A 21159-nucleotide genomic window follows, 5' to 3' on the forward strand; every position below is an offset into this window, starting at 1 on the left:
TTCACCTCAGCTCTACCCAAGAATGATAGCAGGGTCGATACAAACAACTCCTTGGGAGTGAGCATTTCTTCTACTATCCTCATGATCAGTCAATACTTGGTGTTATTTCATCTTAATTGAAAAAAAAAACAACAACTTAAAGGTGAACAAGAGTATTGGGGAGAACATTACTGTTATATGCTTAAAACAGTAATGTGCCGCTTAATTGTCCATCTAATTCACTTTCATAGGACGACACAATAAAAATGAAATACACAAAGACAATAAATCGTCGTCACTATAATGTCAGTTTTGTCAACTGTCAACTGGTGATTATCATGAATATCTTGAGCCAAATGATCAGTTGTAAAGTACTTGCATAGTCCAGTCAGTAGAATACACAGAATTAAATAGGTGATCTTTAAAATGTCATTATTGTTAATGCCCACTACTCTAATTTGCCATACATTCAACTTGAATATAAGAAGCACCACTGCATGCTGATGTACAGGTGTACATGTGTAATTTGGAAGAATGATAATTTAGTAAGATTATAAATGTATGTCAACTTTAGCAGTGGCCCAGTTGCCACTGGCAAAACAAAAGTTTTCTGGAGCACCAAAAACTGAGCCCTTTGTAGCCTGGTTGGCCACTCATAACAGTCATAGCAATGTTTCCTGATTAAATTTATTCATGAAAGTCAGAAATTTTGTGCTTACATTCTGTATTGCAATTGTATCCGAAATTGTATCTGCCCACCAATCATCTTGGTTAAGTGGCCCAGCTGGCCACCTGAAAAATAAGTTCAGCCATGTATGTCTTACTCATTTTAAGTGAATAAGAAGCCATGTTGTCCTATTTCCATGCTTTATCGTACAAAGGAAAGCATTGAATGTTATATCAAGGCAAGCACCAAAAAATGAAACAAAATAATACCTTTCGGTCTTTGGAGTATAGCTGGAGATGTCTCAAATGGTTGCGCAGCCATTATTGGTGTTTCCTTCATTTGGTACAAAAAGGACAAAGATCTTAACTGCATTGAAGAGATTGATTCAGACTATCAAGTTTTATGACATTTTCAACAACAAAGACCTGCGAACAACAAATGAATAATGAATTTAGAGATTCAGCCATGTTGATACATTTTTCTTTTGCAAGTAAATTATTTGGGAATTTTACACTTCAAGATGATTTAATGAAATCATTAGAAGTAAAAGAGAAGTTGTGACATCTTGACAATATTTGAATTAGTATACATAAAAAGAGCTTGTGGGTCTAGCGCCCATACTAGCACAGCATGTAGTATTGCCAGATTTGGGGCATTTTTGTAAATTAAACAAAAGATGCTACCCTGGAGCACCCTGGGGAGCTACACTCACCACATGTACATTTTTAACTCTCCACCCCTTACAGATTTCCCTCCAAGTTTGGTTAAAATCTGCTTGTCAGTTGTTAAGATGGGAATGGTGAGCGATCGCTAGAGCTCACTTGAGCTATTTGGCTCAGGTGAGCTGAAAACACTAATCAGAAAAATGGAGATGGTCAGTGCCAAATTTGGTAAAAATCTTTCCAATTGTTTTCAAGAAGATGGCAATGTAGAAAGGATGTTGTTGCCGCCCCAGGGCCCCTCTTAAGAGTATTCCATTTGTACAATACTCCCTCTCCCCATAGATGCTTACCAATTTTGCCATTTACACAGACCCACATTTTTTTTAAAACAGTAATAATCTGCTTATTTACTCATCTGATTTCTTCAAATATTTTAAAATTCCATATCTTTTCTTTCTTTCTTTTTTCATTCTCTAATACACTTTTATCATGGTGGATTCTAATTTAAGGCTCACGATCACCCATGCAATAATGAATCTGTTTCCGAATTTCATTTATGAGCTACCACAGTGGAATCTTACAATGCAATGATGAACACTAGCTGACCAGACGCTGTTTATACGCTATGCGAACCCACGTACGTACAGCGACTGGGCTGTGTATAGTTAGATGAACACATAACTTTCTCACAGGGTACTGTAGTAAGTTCAAGCTTGTAATTATGATTAATAAAATCTCCACAAGTCATGTTTTTAAACTAAAGCAAGTATTCCACATTTTTAATTCCTCCCCAACTTGTGTATTTACGAAAGGATTCTACTTACGGTTTTGTTCTTTACAGCAAAACCAGGTTTCCTGTTGATGGCAGTCAAAGGATGTGTCTACTGCAACAGATAAATCACATAAAAAAGGAATGTCATCTATCTAAATTTTGATAAGTAACTCAATCATTTTCAAAGCAGGATCATGTCAATAATCATATCGAAGAATAAATCGTCGGCTGGCCAATATAATTGGTAAACACACATCACTACATTACATACCTTCACACATCAGTCACTTGTTTTCCGCATACAATTTGACAATTCTCGAGTAGAAGCTGTTATGATTGAACAATTGGTTAACCACTTGTTAATGTAGTGTTGTACATCATTTCCGCATACGATGTGCTTCGCAAATTTCACAATACACGTCTACGTTCCTTCGAAGCTCCGTTGTTGGCAGACAAACAGAGCTTCGATATCGGAGTTACCCTGTAGTGTTAGCAAAGTACTTGTAGGCTCCTATATCAAATAATAACATTGCTACTTGTCTTGTATGCTAGCTTTTACTACGTAACAAGACATCAGCGAGTTGCGACAGATAAAAACGATGGACTTTTACGGTGGCTTACGAAAACACCAATCAAACATTAAAATGACCCAATACTAAAATTAGTAAAAATTATAGACTAGTCAGCGCAGTGGGACTAGCGCGACAAACGCACCTTGTAGGACCTAGACTAACTGCGACCAGCAGCCCCATACGCATAGCGTAACGCTATGCGTATGGGGCTGTTGGTCGCAGTTAGACCTAACGACACGTGTTAGACCTAGGCCTAATAATCTATCATATACTTAGTACTACAGATGTTGGTACTCACCAGCAAAAGGTTGCAAATTGCTGTAAAAACAGTATACGGTTCTCTTCTATTGAGGAGACACTGTTCGCGAACGATTGCTCATGTTGCTGCCTTCTTGGAGGACCGTATCCTATCTTTACGGCAGTTTGCAAACTTTTGCTGGTGAGTACCAACGTGTTTGTCACACTTTTCCCATTGAATGTTTTGGTAATGTTTAATATTACTAACAGAGAACTAGACTCTAGAGTTCTAGTTTCTAATATTTATAAGGTCATTTCAACGTTAGATTATAATGTTCGATTGTGTAGTTTGTAAGCCATTGTAAGAGTTCATCGTTTTTATACGCCCGGACTCGTTGCGGAAAGATCCTTTTGGGACAGCCACCCCAATTACATTAGTAGTAGGCCTAACATAAGTTAGGTCCTACTAACGTAACAGTAGGTCTAGAATCTTAATTCTAGGCCTAGGGCTAGATCTACTATAGATCCTAGTACTAACAGTAACACCGTTAGATTTCTACTAGCCCGACAAGATGCTGTTAGTACGCTGTTACAGCGACTGCGCTGTGTACAGTAGTTAGTCTACTACGTTACGTACTAGGCCCTAGTAGTAATCTAGTACTAGTAGACAGTGAGTCAGTGCAGCTAAATCTAGATCCTATACAAGTTACAACTCTACCTAGCCTAACCTTGGCCTTGCTTGCGATACACACGGATGCACACACGCACTCACTTTTATGGGTGGCTGTCCCAAAAGGAACTCTTGCCAAACTGAACAAAGGGCTAACATAACCCCGGGTGCTCCTTGGAATTGCACACAGTTATCAAAGGCCTAGACCACGTCTAGTCCTATACAGTGCTGTCCAATGCTTCGCGTTGCGTGGGGCTGGTCGCAGTTCTAGACTAACTGTTAGGTCCGAAGTTTTTAAATGTTAAGGTCTAAGGATACGTACTCTTCCTAGAGAACTCACACTTCACTGGTTCTAGGCCTGGCTATAGGTCTCTCGTTTCAGACTGATCCTAGATCCTCTACGGCTACGCTTTAGATCTATACTAAGCCCTAATTACTATTTTGGAATGGTGTATAGGAAGATCAAACTTTTTCTTCAATTCTAGCCAGTTTTGTGTGCCTGCCTGACCATGAGCAGGTAAAGAATGGAGAGAACTGGCAGAGCTCAAGGAGTCAAGCAAGGTCACAAGGCCAAGGAGAAGGATGTGTGGTATGGTAGCTCGCCGCTATCTATGTGCGAGAGGGAGACACAAAAATATACGTGTAGGACTACACAAAACCTGCTGACGATAACGCATCTCTATATCAAATCCCGTGTTCTGCTAGGTAGCATTGCATGCATTTTATACCATCAATCTAAAATTTTCTTCACAAATAAAAACAATGGATGATAGCGTAAAACACTTCTCATCACTATAAATGGATAAATTACTCACGATTTTCTGAAAGTTGGAGCGAACGCTAGTAACTCTCTAACCATCAATAACTCTTCATTCTCTTGCCGAGTGATTCAAGAATTGCCGCGCCGACCACCTCGTCTGCAAAAGTAGGTCCCGAAATGCTGCTCTGTGATTGGTTAAAACCACGGTTTCAGTTGAGTCCACTGTTTCAGACCACCCCAAACAGTTGACTCAAAATCGTGACGTAGAAGACTGCGGAGAAACCATGGTTTCTGCCGAAACCACCTTTGTGAATCGCAAGTTGAAACCATGGTTTCAAATCTGAGGTTTCAAACCATGGTTTCGAGCGAAACCACCTTTGTGAATTCGGGCCATTGCGTTTATGCGTTTCCTTCTCAATGATACATCAGCTTCAGGTGCCAGCTGGTATCATGGATTTGAAAACTTCCCCTTGTCAGATAAGAAAAATATCCTCAAGTGTTAAACCTCAACTATAGAGAGGTCTCTCCTAGCCCCCCCCCCCCCCCATATCTAACCCTCGCTTGTCTTCAGGTATACGTTTTGATAGATTGCCATTATGATTATTTTCCTGTATGAATCCATCGCAGATTTACAATTATGACTGCGTTATTCATGTCCAATTAGAGATGAATCTATAAAAAAGAACAAAACAAAAACAAAAACAGGTATTTACTTTCATGATACTTGTTCGTGGAAAACACATCATGTACCATATTTTATCGTAAGGTAAATCAAGAAATTTAAGTGAGAAACATGACAACTAAAATTGAGAAGTAGAGTCACTGTGAAAAACAAAATGAGTAGAAGAGTTTCAGTCATACGTGAAGGGCAGTTGGGTCACTTCAGATGAAAAATCAGATAAACGACGTACCGCTTAGGAAAATGTAAAAGGTCTGAGCATTGCGCAACATCAAGTTGCCAACAAAACAATGTCACCCAGTGCTTCTTTATGGAGCTGAGAGCCGAACAATCAACGAAACCATCATGATGCAGGATCGTCTTTAAACTGCTGAGATTATGGTTCCTTTAATGGCTCGGTCACAAATACCATTAAGAACTGCTACGAACGCCGTAGGAACGATTTTTAGACAATGTCGTAAGATCTTTGTAAGAAGGCCGTACGAAACCAGCGTTCGTAGACCGTTCGTAGACCGTTCGTAAGTTCGTATCCTGGTCGATGGTCTTGTCCAAGAACGCATCGTTCGTAAGAACCTTTGTGACTGTAGCTTTAGCATTCTTTAGGAACCATATCTCAGCAGTTTGAAGACGATCCTGCATCATGATGGTTTCGTTGATTATTCGGTTCTCAGCTCCATAAAGAAGCACTGGGTGACATTGTTTTGTTGGTAACTTGATGCTGCGCAATGCTCAGACCTTTTTACATTTTCCTAAGCGGTACGTCGTTCACAAGTGGTTTATCTGATTCTTCATCTGAAATGACCCAACTGCCCTTCACGTAGGACTGAAACTCTTCCACTCATTTTCTAAATCTACAATAGAATTAACAAAATTACTAATATTCACTGTCCCAACCAATATCAACCACAAGACTGCGACCTATGAAAAACAACAGTGTTATCATCTATCTCATAATTTGGCTAACCACGGAAAGTGAATTCTGTGAAGGAAGAACCAACACTTGATGATCCTCAAAAAAAAAAAAAGTTCTTTCATGATTTCTTGTTGAATGATAAACAACAACTCTCCCCCCACAAAAAAGAAGGAAATCACACACACACACACACACACACACACACACATACACACACACACACATACACACACACAACACCACACAAAGAGAATAATAAGCATGATGACAATTTGGATGCGGCTTACGCATATGAAAGATGTTGACTGCAATTTTGGGCCATTTAAGTGTACGTCGCGACGCGTCGGACTGTAAACATGCTTTCATATTACCCATCCCAAATTATTGAAAACACGAATGGTGTAGAATATATCGTGTTCGAGATTTCTGCCGCAGGAAAACAACCCGAAAATAGCGCGGGAAGAAGAAGGAGGCAGCAATAATGAATTACTCGACACAATGCAATAACCATTCATCTCCGAAAATCGGCGCGAACATTTTGGCGCCATGATGTAAGAAAAAACAAGATTATCCGACGTCATATATTGACGTAATTTCAGGGCTGGACATGGGAGTTGATTTCTGTGACCGTGTTTTCTTGAGTCAACATGGTTAGCCTGGACATCGTGCTAGTTTTCAAAATATTTGTTTCTTTTACTTCTTTATTTCGCTTCAAATAAACCTAGATTTACATCAAAATACGCTAAGTTCAAAGGTTCAAGGAAAAGGCAAACAATTTCCCCCTAAATCTAGCTGACGAAATCGTGTAGAGGGTAAGGTTTTTTCCTTGATACTCACCCTGACCGCCAAACGTCATTATAGTAATGGGGAACAAATGTCATAATCATAAAGTGACCTGGGACAATTTAAGGGCATTTCACGCATCTGTACCATTTCTATGCCCGTTGTACATGATCATAATCTTGTGATTCGAGTACAGTTCGACCTCGATTATCCGACCTATTTTTATTCCGGAAATCTCTATTATCCGGACGCGTTCACGCAGTAAAGGACTTTTTTTTTCATCCAAAAATTGAGAAAAAACAGTGACTTTCATGGATATATTTCACTAATTTCATAAGATGTGCATCATAGGTTTTTCAATATCTAATGAGGTAAAACATGTATGATTTTCATATAAAGATACAGTTTATTTTTGTGAAGAAGGGACTACAATTTTGCGCAGGCTAGCATAGATTACATCACTGTTGCGGGGTACGCTACCTGCCTAGATTCCAGTGCACTGGGACAGCAGCTTGGACGGCAGCTATATACATTAACATTGTGTCTCCCATATCCGGCCAATTCGCATATCCAGATGAGCGCCGGTCCCGACATGGCCGGATAATCGAGGTCGAACTGTAAATCAATATTTCTAAAAACGAAAAAGAAAAAGAGAAAAGACTCGTAAAGAGAGCCGAAGTCACTATCAGCCTGATTCTGGATGTTTGATTTACAACCGCTCGAACTCGACCGAGGTCATTGTAGTTCTAGTTGTACGCCAACGCGATACCTACACTCGGCTTTCCTGAAAACTGTGTGTGAAAGTTGTACATTTTCTCTTAAATGTCGTTTCTCATTAGTCGTATCAAATCGCATACAATTAGATAAGGTGATGGCCTTTGATGTTTTCACCTCACAACTGTTCATAGTTGTTGTTTTTTTTTTCTTTATAGAAAGTATGATCTAACTTGAAATATATATACATAAAACACACAAACACACACATACATGTCCATATTTCTCGCAGGTCTATAATAATTTTCTTGCGACCATGTTTGACCGTCACGTGACCTTCGGCGATAAACGTCGAACGAGCTCTTGGAACAAGATGCAATCTCCGACGTCTTAAAATGCCTCGAAAGTTCATTCAGCTTTCATTTCTAAGGTTACCGTGGGGAATAAATAGTTCATGACAAATTTTATATCAACATAAGCTCTCCCTCGAGTCAAAGTCAACAAAGGTGCAAGGTCGATCGAACCACAAAATCTTGGTCCAGAACCAGCTCGGAGCGACAGACAGGAAAATCTGGAAAATCCTGACGTGTCTTTGTAAAATGTCATTCCATTTTCATCTCGAGTCAATTTATTTTCATGTTTCTCAATGAAAAAAAAATGTATATAGATGTCGAATGTAGAGAAACATTGAAATAAAATATAGAAACGATAACTACATAATCATGTAGTTGCATCCATCGTTTTAGCGACTGACGAGACTTCACCAAATAGAGACTCAAAATGACAGACACAGAGACTCCAACTCTCCCGCCTTCGACAAGAGATCTCCCGCCGAAAGCCCATATTTGCAAAATCTCCCGTTCTCCCGCTTGAGATTTGATTTCTCCCGCCCTGGCTCTGTGTCTCCCGTTGGAAAGGGTTTCTTACTTATTGCCATATCGTATGTTGAAAAATAAGTCTTGGATACTGTAAAACATGATATATTCGCGGCATGAATTTTTTGCGAATTGGAGCCGACGGCCTTTTTTGCGGCATGAAATTTTCGCGAACTGCCACTGGCATTAATGCACATAGTGAAGACAAGAACTTTCGCGTGCATTTCAATTTCGCGAATCTTGGCGCTCGCGAAATTCGCGAAATTAAAATGCACGCGAATATTCCTCGTTTTAATAGCACGAGAGAGCATCTAGAACCCTAGACTGGAACCCGACCGCAAGACCGCCCAAATCAACTTGGAGTCTCCCGTTTGCTAGGAGTTTCAGGCGGGAGAATCTCCAGATCAGAAGGTGCTGGGGGTTGGAGTCTCTACAGACATAGAACAAGAAGTTTTGATTCGAGTCCAACCTCAGCTTCAGACCGATTCGCATAAGCTGGGTATCATGTATAATCCTCCATAAGGATACAGGTTCAAGGTTGAGTAGCTCGACATAACTTCCCCTGCACCACCTAATTGGTTGTAGTCTTGTAGAGAAAAACAGAAACAAAGCCTTAAAGGGGATGGCTAGTAACTGATCAGTGGGAATCAGTGGGAATGCTGGGGGATGATTGTTCCAATCCTTTGGGATTCATTTAAGAGTACATTATATATCTATTGTTATGTGAAAATTATTTGCTTCAGAATGGTCTCATACTCAAGTAATGTGCAGTTTAATGTTTCCAGGTTAGCATGCCTGTACAGTGACGGGGCATAAAACTGCACATTACTTGAATATGAGACCGTTCTGAAGCAAATAATTTTCACACAACAATAGATATATTATGTACTCTTAAAATGAATCCCACAAGAATTGGAACAATCATCCCCGGCTTGTGCCGAAAGGGTGGGTTGGGTGGTGGCGCGTCGCGTTAATGGGAACACCACCCTTCGTCCATAGCCCCCCCCCCCCCCCCCCCGGTTTTGCCGAAAGGGTGCGTTGGTACTTTTTCTCATGTAATATTAAAAGACGAGTTTTGAATTTATATTTAACCTTCAAACAACCATTTCTAAGAGGCTATCGTCCGGATCTAATATTCAGTTCGTCCAATGTTCATTTGGTCCAATATCCATTTGGTCTAATATCCGTTTCTGTTTTACATTACAGGGCATGGATCATGTGGATAATCAGTGGCTTATCTATAGTCCAGCTGCTGGGGGGGGGGGGGGTGCTGGCCTGGCACCAGGGGGGAGGGGCGAGGGACTCTATGGGAAACTTTATTTCATGTGTATGAACATATTTTTTTTTCTCCCTCAATTAAGGGTCAGAGGGTAGTCCGTAGTCGTAGAAAAAGCCCCCCCCCCAAAAAAAAAAAAAAAAAAAATAATAAAAAAATAATAATAACAATAATAATCCAGTTGGTCATATAGACGAAACGATGATTGGACCAAATGGTACCTGATTAGACCAGGAGGCTGGCTATTAGACCAAATGACAATAAGATCAATGGTTGTTAGACTAAATGGGTGTAGACTAAATGATGATGGACAGACTAAGGCTAGACCAACTGGGCAATGGACCAAAATTAATGATGTGTACACCAAATTTATATTGGACAAATTTGGTTTTATTTTAGACCATTCGATGATTAGACGAAATGGAATTAGACCAACTCATGATAGACCAAATCGGTATTTGATGATATAAATTGGTGTTAGACCAAAAATAGACCAAATGGCTATTATTAGACGAATTGACTGTAGACCAAATAGTAATTAAACCAAATAACAATTAGACCAAACAGCAATCGGACGAAATGATGACCAGACCAACTGGTTATTAGACCAACTGATATTAAACAGTCTATTAGACCAACTGGCTGTAGACCAAGTGGTAATAGAGTGTAAACCGATCCGGACGATAGCCTCTTTGAAATGTTTGTTTGAAGGTTAAATATAAATTCAAAACTCGTCTTTTAATATTACATGAGAAAAAGTACCAACGCACCCTTTCGGCAAAACCTGGGGGGGGGGGGGGGAGGGGCTTTGGACGAAGGGTGGGGTTCCAGTCAACGCGACGCGACCCAACGCTCCCAACGCACCCTTTCGGCAAAACCGGGGGGGGGGGGGGGGGCTTTGGACGAAGGGTGGTGTTCCCATTAACGCGACGCGCCACCACCCAACCCACCCTTTCGGCACAAGCCATCATCCCCCAGCATTCCCACTGATTCCTACTGATCAGTTACTAGCCATTCCCTTTAATATGAGACGACAACAGATGTGGGATGACAAAGATATAATCACACAAATATAGTAATTCTATGAACTCGATCATTTGAAGACCACTTTTGGTTTCCGAATAGCTTTAGTGACTTTGCACAAACCGATGGTCTCACTCAGGAACGAAATTTTCCATGATGACACAATTTACACAAAGCAAGCAAATGAAAAAAAAGAAGGTAAATGTAGAAAACACCCAAATTAATAGCTTTCATGTCCTAAAATTTGACAAGTGGACCGGTGTTTCCACTCAAACTCCCGTCAGGGACCCAAACTTCTGTTTGTTGTCGTTTTTGTGACTCAAATCTACCTATAGTTCTAGTGAATTCCAAGGAGGTGAGTATCCACATGAAGGATACATACAGTTCCTCATTCCGAAGGGTCTTCAATCCGAAAATCAAATGAGTTCCCATTTCGAAGCCTCGCTAACCCCCCCCCCCAAAAAAAAAAAAAGAAATGAAAAAAAGTGCCGAAGGTTAGTAGTTTAAAAGGTTCGTTAATCCGAGAATGAAATAAAGCTGATTATTCTGAAGGTTCAGTAATCTGTAAACGAAATAATATTCGTCATTCCGAAGGTTCGTTTATCGGAAAATAGAATAAGGTTCGGTTTTTTTTTTAAAATTATTACTTTCCTTATTTCGAAGGTTCGTTAGGTCCGAAGGAAAAAAAAAAGTCCGTCACTCCGAAGAGCCATTAATCCGAAAATGAAATAATCTCAGATTAGTAATTCCGACTGTTAGAGAGTAAACACTTTTTTCCCTTTTTTTTTTTTGTCACATCAACGAATTTTTTTCCGGATTTTCGGATTGAGGAACCTCCGTCATAACGAACTTTATTTTATTTTTAGATTGACTAACCTTCAGAATAACGAACCTCCAGAATAACGCCATAAATGTTGAAATTAATCAACCCCTTTTCATTTTCCGATAGGGAATTGTGTTAACCTCAGGAATAACCAACCTATTTCCTTTCCGGATTTACGAACCTTCGGAATAACGAACATAACCTGGTAAAACAGGTTTTCTGCCTAATCAACAAAGAGGCAAGAATTTATTTCCTTTTAGAGTCTATTGAAAACTCGTTACTTCCAGTGTAATTAAGTGCACTTGCATAATGCAATATTGTACGAAGTGATGATATTTGACGAAGGGCTTCATTTGTTTGTCGTTTGATTAATTATTTGTTAATCTTGTCTAATCTGCCTTGTAAATTTGATTGCTTATGGACAATACTGGACAGGCATACTTTGAATTAAAAAAAAATCGACAAACACAACAACGAACATTCCCGCTCTTCACTGCCTCTGCGATATCGAAGACAAGATCCGTAGCTCTGATTGGTATAGCAGCTCTGATATATGGATAATAAAAAGGGGACAAAAGAGGACATTATCTACAATTCCATGAAAATCCAGAGCACTCACAGTTTGCGTGGTTATAATATCCGTACAGAACTACATTGTATGTATTTGCAAACTTTTGAGAAAAGCGTAAGCTATTTTGCGAACCGAAATTGAAAGCGAAAAAAAAAAACTTTTCTGTTTGGCTTACCATAGCAAAGACGACATACATGTCCCGTGTAAGGAAAGTCGTACATTATTTTGTTATAACAGAGAGAGATATGAAGATAGTTAGAGAGAGAGAAAGAGAAAAAGAGGGGGGGGGGTTGGTAGAGAAAGGGGAAAAGGCGAAATGAGTCTTCTGACCTTTTAAGTCACGTTCCGTTTTGTGCTTTTTTTTTTTTTAAGCAGACGAATGGGCAATGCTTGCTTGTTCTTCAGATATTATTTTGCCTCCATTAAAACTTCATCCATATGTCACACATAGGCTTTCATCATGCATGCATGTTTATGGGTAGACATTCGCTGAATTTGGCTAGAATAAAAGTCATATTCTTACGTGAAAGAAGGAGGTTAAATTTTACTTATTTGGTTTGCTCATTTTCTATGATTGGTCCGGTAGAAAACTACCAATGAAGATGCATTTTGATTAGGATGACTATTGACTCAAAGATGAATGCATGATCACTATACAAAACATGATACTATATGTTAAGATAAAAAAGAACTGAGTATCCATAGAATTTCAAACAGTACACTGGTTACTGTCAAAATTTTCTGGAGCGTCTGTCTTCCCTATGCTATCAATTGTTAGTTTTTCTTTCGGGGGGGGGGGGGGGTTATGACCTGTGTTTAGAATGGGAGTGCTATAGATCGGCCAGTGTTCACACAGTAAGATTAGGACGGAAATATGGAAGCAGTCAGGGAGATGCTACTGTGCTATACATGCTCTACAAAAGGTGAAAATTATTCCCAAATCAGAATGCTTTTACTTTCTCTTCAGGGAGCCGTCTACTTTATTAAGGGGAATTTTACCCCCAAACATAATATGATGATAAAAATATATTATGCTGATTTTTTCTTTTTCTTTTGGTAATGAATTGAGAAACAATAGAAGAAAAAGGCCAGTGAAGTTTAAGGAATATAATCCCTACGATCCATTCGAAAGTCAGGTGTTCATCCAAGATGTGCCGTCATCGCGGAAAAAGAAAGCTATAACTTACAGTCCGTGATGTCAAGGTAGGGAAACAACAAAATATAGAGATATTTTCTCTTTCTTTCCTTTTTTTTTAAAGAACATTATTCTCTCGACTTTTCGTAAACTTAGGTGGAGGGTGATATGATACCCCTCCCTTCTGCAGAAGAGACGTCAAGCGCTCTTTCGTTGCATCATCCAAAATAAATACTAACCTTTTCGTAGCCGTCTTCGGCCGACGCTCGCCCGCCTCGAGTGCTCCCGGTTTACTGCCCCTACCCCCTCAGTGAGGACCTCGCTTATGTCATCAAACTCGCCACTTGTAACCAATGTAAGTGAAACTTTCCGACTTGCCTCCGCGCAGCGCCGCCCACATAAGTCGTGACCCAATTTTCCCGAAGTCACACAGCGGTCACTCGGCGCAAAAAGTGCGTCGAGTAGCCTGCATGCAAGGCAACACTTCCACTCAATGAAACTATGACCGCTGAAAAAGAAATGTAGCATTATTATCATGAGGCCACACCAATCATGTCGAAATAACAGCGATGACATTGCAATGATAAACTAAAGATCTGTGACAAAGTGAAGGTGAACTTTATCCTAAAGTATCATACTTACAAATCGTGGCAATCATTCGATCGTGTTTACGAGCAGCTCGGCGTCCATGGTGATATTTCTTTAATCGACATCACAGATGAAAGACAATCGATTTCAGGGGGCTAAATTCTAAGTTTTAAGTAGAACCCATTAGCTAATGAGGTGTTAGAGGAGATTGAATTGTTCTTCCAGCAGATATTAATGAACGCCGCGCAACTCCAAAATTGTGTTTTTATTTCTATTTTGTGTGTTTGTTCTATTGTTTACTTGGTTGTTTCTCTTTATTTTTAGCGCCACGGGTTATTTCATTTCAGTTTCGAGCTTCGGGAATACGGCAAAACAGTTGTACGTGTATAAAGAAGCGCCCAACGCACCGACTTTGCATTGTATCACACATTACATACTGGGATTTCACCATTAGACGCGGGGAATCGGCCAAAGAGTTGTTAATTCTTCTAATACACACACATAGAAGCATGTTGGGGGGGGGGGGGGGGGGGAGGGGGGACAAAACAAACCCTTGTATAATGTCGACATTTGTGTCAAACTCGACGGAACTGCTTGCACCAAGACTAAGTCCAAGGTTGTAAGCCCAACCCGAACCGGTTGGGCTTTTTATGGAGGTCAGTGTCCGAGAAAAGCCGTTTCTTCGGACGACAGGGACTGGTAAAGTTCCACAGTTCCCTGTTGAGAAAGAAAGCACCCAAAAATTCCACAGAAATCAATACTCGTAGAGGAGAGGGGGGCTCAATCATTCTTGTACAAGTACCCTAACAATAAGAGGAATGTCGACGAAGAAGCGACAGAAAGAACTTTGCCTTTTTGTGACTTGATTTAATTGATAGGATATGAACCTTCTTTAAGAGGTCTGCGCATCCTGCGTCTGCGTTTGCCCATGGATTTATGCCGAGCTAGACAACGGTCAACATTGATCCACTCCGCTGTAGGAGGTTGGCGGAACAGTCCGACGAGGCCAAAGGAACCTGCCTCCTTTCCAACTGGTCTTTATTTATTTATTTCTTTCTCTTCATCTCTCATTCTATGCCACTGCCTCTCTTCATCCTTCTATCCATCCATCCATCCATCCATCCATCCATCCATCTATCTATCTATGTATGTAGGCCTATCTGTCGTCTTTCTTTCACTTCTCTCTCCCTCTTTCCAATTCCTGCCGAATTCTTCAGAAGATGACAAAGTCAACGCAGCGAGCCGTTGAGTTTATGCAACAATCCTGTTTGAGTTAAAGTTGGTCCCATTCACTACGCTAAAAGTAACCAATTAATTGTTTTGAATGGCAATTTCTTGGACACAATGCTTGCGAAATGATCAACAATCTTCGAAGGGCTGCAGTGACTTTTGGACACCTCCACAAAGCAGTTGTAAAGATATAGAGCCTATAGATAAAGGTGCAGTTGTAAAGATATAGGCCTAGAGCCTATAGATAAAGGTGCAGTTGACATGAACCCGCAAAGGAGAACCAATTTTGTGTTTTGAGTTATGACGAGTTTCAGGTTACTGGTATTCCACCCTTTTCTCGCCGGTTGCCCGTGCATCAAACAATAATGAATAAGATGATAAACTTCAAACAATTGTAGCCTTTAGGTGGTTTTCAGTCAGCCTTTACCAATTTTATTCCAGAATCCAGTCTGTCCACTTGTCTGTCTCTTCCTTTTGCCCATTGTCCTGTAACGACTACCAGCTTTGCATATCTTCGTCATCGCCGGTCCATATAATCAATGTAAAGAAACAGCTAGGCACATGTGCAATAATTTTCTACAACGACGCCATTTATTGTTCCAGGAAATTATTACTAGTGTGTGATTTTCCGCCCCTGTCTTTTCGAACAGATAGAATAAAGAGAAACTAGCTCATATTACGGTGTATTATGATCAAACCAGATCACATGACCCTATTGTCTTCATTAATAATAATTTGCTTACGCCCGCGGTCAGGCCAGACACGACGGAATGTGCTGTGGCAAACGTCGTCCGAGGTCACCGGAACGACACGTTCGTCAGGCAAGAATCTGCAATCGGCCGTGAATTAATTGCAAGATGAATGGGGAGCGAATTATTTCGTCATCCTTCATAGGGCTTGCAGACGGCTTTATGCCTGCGCGCCGATATGCATTTCATGTGGAGTGCTCTACTAAACTGTCTATTTATTCCTACCTAAACATCTGTCGCTGTCCTTGCGGTTTGTCATTCACAACTTGTAGCCTATGTACTTCTAGGGATTATCTACAGTATCCGCTTCTAAGTTAGAAAAAAAAGGGGGGAAGAGAACGATGAACATGGAAGTAATTCATACATTTTTGCCTTTTGTAGGCATGAATTAATCGAACAGCTGGATCGTTTATGGTTTGGAAAACAGGTCAAGAAAAAAGAAGAGGAAAGAGACGGGGACAGAGAATCGAAAAGTCTGGCTGCTAGTGCGTATATAAAAGATGAACAACAAAGGATCATTTCGCCACCAACTACTGCAGGGGGCCGCTGACGTGCCTTTGGTATTTGACTTGAATAATGAGTTGATGTCAATTAAAACACAAATGCGCGTTGCACCATCGAAACGCCATAAATAGAAGCAGCAAATACGTTTAACAATGCACTGCATATTTGTGGCGATTTTCTCACTCAGACGGTCCAATCCAGTCCCCTTCCCCAGCACATGCCCCCTTTCATCCCGAGGACAACTCCATAATGGCGGATCGGAAATTCTTAGCTTTGTGATAGTATAATAGCTTCCTCGCTCCTTTGTCTCCGACGCATAGAATCGGTCCTTTTACGTGCCAATTGTCATGATGACTCCACTTTTGTCATTCAATTGAATATTTTTCTTTCTCTGTCTAGCGATAGCTTTGAATGAATGCCGCAAGCAGTATTCTATCAACATTGCGAGCAAAGACATTATACTTTGTGATATCAAAGTTTTTTTTTTCCTTGTCTTCCCTCCCCCCCCCCCCCCCCACTGGAACATCCGGCCCATTCAAAGGAGCTAAGAAAACACCCAAAACCCCTATATGCATGGGCAGGGTAAGATATCATCATCATTGGTTTTTAGAAGAATCACAAGTGAATTTCGTTTTCTTTGATGTTTTACGCGAGCAGTCAATGCTCATTCACTATTCTCCTTCCAAGGACTTTCCTCTTTTGTGTCATAGACGACATACATCGTTGGTTCGTATACACCACAAATCGACTGTCCCGGAAGAAGAAATGAACCGATGCCCTCATTTCTTTCTCCTGTTTGTTTGTTTGTTTGTTTGTTTGTTTGTTTTCTTGTATCATCAAACCAAGAAAATCGTGTGATGACACGCCTTGATAAAACCAAGTCCCCTTGGATTCATGTGGATAATTGTGATGTGGACGAGATAATTGATTAATTGATACCGTCGTTGCGGGTTGGGACGAGGCTAATAAGCGGTTATACTTTATTCTTTTTCATTACCTGCCGTACGATAACAAATCAGCACAGGTTTTGTGCACATGTTTCAGTGTCAAGAAATGAGTAATGATTGATATGAGAATGATATGAAAAAAAAAAATAAAAAAGTTTTAAATAATAATGATGAAATCTTTTACTACTACTTTCACCATTACTATCGTCTTCATCGTTTTTACATTGATGATAATGACGTTATAAAGCATATTATTATGTTACATCATCATAATAACTTCTACATTTAACATTATTCTCATCATAATCATGATTATTAGTAGTAGCGTTAATCACCATGGCAATGGGAGTCGATTTACTTTCACAGTGATGACGATGATGCGAGGCAAATTGATCTCGTCACCTACTCACATCCACAAACATATTTTGGAAGTTTTAGTACTTATTGCTTTCCCAATTGAGCTTTCACTTGACCAACTGAACGTCATAATACTGCAGAGTTGTATAATTTACACAGGGGATTGATGACAGAGGTTCATGACCTAGTACAGGTAAGGATTTCTGTACGAATTCACTCAGAGGGAATAGTTCATTTTCCCCCATCTGCAAATTTCTCGAAATTATATGTGTGCATCATAAGCTATTTTGGCGACCTGTGTAATTGTTTGCATTTATTTTGGCCCACAGATCATAACAGGAAATAGTTGATCTGAATGAATAGCACCAAAAAACGCGGACCTGACGTTAGTATTGTGTCAAAGCGACTAATGTAAATATCAAAACACATTCAAAACAATTCTATATACGCAACTCCCGTATAAAGGAACCATAGACGCGACAATGCGTTAAAAATATCACTCTTTTGACGTCAGTTTAATTAGAATTTTGATTGAGTGAATTGAGGGTGTTTTTCACATGAACATAGACAGTCTACCCCTGTCCACCCTGGCCATTTTGTTTAAACATACCCGGCAGATTCACTTCTTTCAAATTGTCCATTTGAGCACGCCATCACGTTCTCGTACACCATCACTGTCCCGATGACGTGAACGATCAGTCTCAGGGGGTGGGTGGTAAATCAATGCGTGATAATGCATCGTAATTGCTTGCCATTCAGAGGAGTGTTTCTGCCTATTTTTTTTTTTATAAGGAACAAAAAAAAAAAAAGGTCAGCTGAATCGTCGCAAATAATATCGATTTGAGTGATAACATTTGTCCAGGCATCTGCCGAAACGGAACAACAAGAAACGGATATCATATCCAGGTATGAGTGCTTTTATAGGGTATACTTGAAATGTGCATCACACGACGTTTGAAATTCATTGTATTTACATTCTTGGCAGAAGAGACCGCGCCAAAAGATTTCAAGCGCTTTCGTATCAACGCATAAAGATTGGAAAGAAATAGGAAGTTTATGTAGGGAAAACGAAACACACACGGGGAAAAACGTCAAACAGCAGATGTCGGATCACCCACGAAAAGAAAAGAGGGGGGGGGGAGAACACAAAAGTGATATGCTGACCGCCCCCTGGGCGACCCTTGAGTAATTTCTCAAGATAAAGTGGGATGATTGAAATAATTGTAGTAACCCCTTTGATAAACCTTGAATCGGTGTTGGCTTCAAGCCAAGAGGGTGGACGCAAAAGGGAAGCGTAGGCCACTGACTCTGCCTAGTACCTCCTTGCTCTTGCCAAGTTGAAAGGGAATCGGGTTCGCCATCGTAGCTCAACGCCTCTTGGTGCCCATTTATTAGAGAAGAAATCCCAAGTGAACTTACCACCGCGTACAGGTGCGCAAAAGCTTGGAGGTGAGACGAAAACCTCCCTGGCAAAAGTAAGCAAGCAGATACGAACACCCACGCACGCACACTTTACTACACACACAAGTATATTATCCAGAAATACTATCCAGAAATGTGTTTTCTGGACTCATTATTCCTATTATTACTATTTTGGAAGTAGTTACAGTACGTTGTGCTGTAAGTTGTCACTGAGTTGTCCAATGTAATGAGGTACAATCGAAATCTTCCAAACCGTCAATACATCGTCGAAATGTATGTACAAAAGATGTCTGACGTGTTCAAATGCAAGACATAAAAGCAATATCATTTAAATCATTTTATTACGCTGAAAGCTTCTCCCAGTAACCTCATTATGATGTTAAATGAGTCTCTACTGCTGTGTAAGTATTGACGTTCACCGTATAAAAGCCCATGTGATGGCATCATATTTTGATTTGGTGTCTACTATGAGCCCTTTTGTATTGAACGGAGATTTCTACACAAAAAAAATAAAATAAAACAAATGTAACAAACGCAGACAGAAGGAAACTGACCAGAAATAGGTATAATTTATTAGTGGAAAAATGAGCAAAGGAAATGGGATTCCACCGGGATCCCGATGGATCCCATTTTCTTTGCTCATTTTTCCACACACACACACACACACACACACACACACACACACGCACACACACACACACACACACACACACACACACACACACACACACACACACACAAATGGTCAGTGATATACGCTATGTCACAGCTGCAAAGCGTATTGTATTAAGGACGTGGACGGGGACTCTACAGTGGGAATCTTCTCTTCGTCCACATACTCTACGGAGTCCTGAACTCCTCAGCGATCCTGTCATTGTTTATTTTGACTGAAACTTCGATCTTCCTCGACGTTCAATAGTTGTGTTAGGCTCCCAATAATTCTGCCCCACCCTTCCATAGCAATGTTTACACTGCGAGGCCCTACACACACAACACACACACGCACGCACGCACACACACTCACTCGTAGTAAAAACCCAGACTAAACAGAGAGTCACCTAACCCCATGCGGGCGTACGATAATCTCTCTTCTTTTTTTTTCTTGTTATCCGACAGTCATCAAAACAAACTTTCAATGACTGGCCCCGCCCCTTTACTCGCACTCTGCGCGCGCTTTCCTCTGATTGGTGGAGCGGAACTGATGGCAAGTCAATGAAAGCTCCGCCCAGGTGATTATCATCGCTGATAAATTCTTCTCGCTCCTGACGTAGGTCACACACAATTTCACTGAATTTCATCGAGGAGAGGCGATTCATGTCCAGCATAAATGTGCTCAGCAGTGTCCGCTTGCTTACGTCAAAGCATCTGCAACTTTTTCCGAATTTGACTGGCTGGCAGCAGTTTTAGTAGAGACGATCTTGACCCGACTCACTTCAAAAAGAGGAACTCGTGTGCGAAGCGAAGAAAAAACCCGGCTTGTGCACCGATCACGCGTGTATTTTGTTGGTCAACAAAAACCCACGTGGCTCTGTTCCGTTCCACGACAGACGTGTGCGTTATCACGATACCGAGTGGGTGAGTGTGCATCTTTGATTTCGATTATGTTCATCTTTCATTGTGAGTACTTCTTATTCGCTGTAAGTAAACGTTTCATTTCGTCTGTATTCATGTCTGCGCTATGCTCCTTGGTAAATGATGCTATTCATAACTGTTTGTGATCGATTTTGGTGCTTTTTTGGGGGGGATTTCTGTGTTGCGAGGATGTGCGAGGTATGATACCTTTTATTTGTGAATGATAATATGTCCTGAATCCAACTGTTATAGTGCACTTTTTAGGAATCTATTAGCAAAGATCGAATGTCAGTCCAAATGTAGCATGAACAGGCCTAAAAATACGGGGGGGGGGTCGGATGATTAAATGGAATTTGTAGGTTTTTACCCCAAGTCGGTATGTGTGTATCAGTTTCAAGAAGTCCAATGAACTAGTAAATCAATAGCAGTATATTAGTTCCGGGCGAACCGACTTTGAAAGTTTCAAAGTTTGAAACATTGCCCACGGCAAAAATGTGAATATAATGTCATGAGTGCGACTAATAATAGGCCTATGATTTCATACAGATGCTCCCAATAACGAGACCTCTTTACGATACCATGCTTTTTCGTTAAAACGACCCGGAGGATCCGCAAATTTGCGGGAAATCTCAGTGTGTAAGCTAAATGATGTAAGAAAATTTGTATTCCATTGTACTGA

At 40.4% G+C, this 21159-nt stretch overlaps 1 protein-coding gene across 1 annotated transcript in view; it reads left to right on the top strand.

The window, feature by feature from the left end:
- Positions 1-20201: 20201 nt before the first annotated feature.
- The window catches only part of LOC140231866 (uncharacterized), a 37349-nt gene continuing 36391 nt past the window's right edge, over positions 20202-21159 (top strand). Inside the window, exon 1 of the mRNA XM_072312016.1 lies at positions 20202-20483. The gene's annotated coding sequence lies outside the window, so the exon portion shown is untranslated. The remainder of the gene's footprint in view (positions 20484-21159) is intronic.

Source organism: Diadema setosum, chromosome 8 (genome assembly GCF_964275005.1).
Source record: "Diadema setosum chromosome 8, eeDiaSeto1, whole genome shotgun sequence".
NCBI lineage: Eukaryota > Metazoa > Echinodermata > Echinoidea > Diadematoida > Diadematidae > Diadema > Diadema setosum.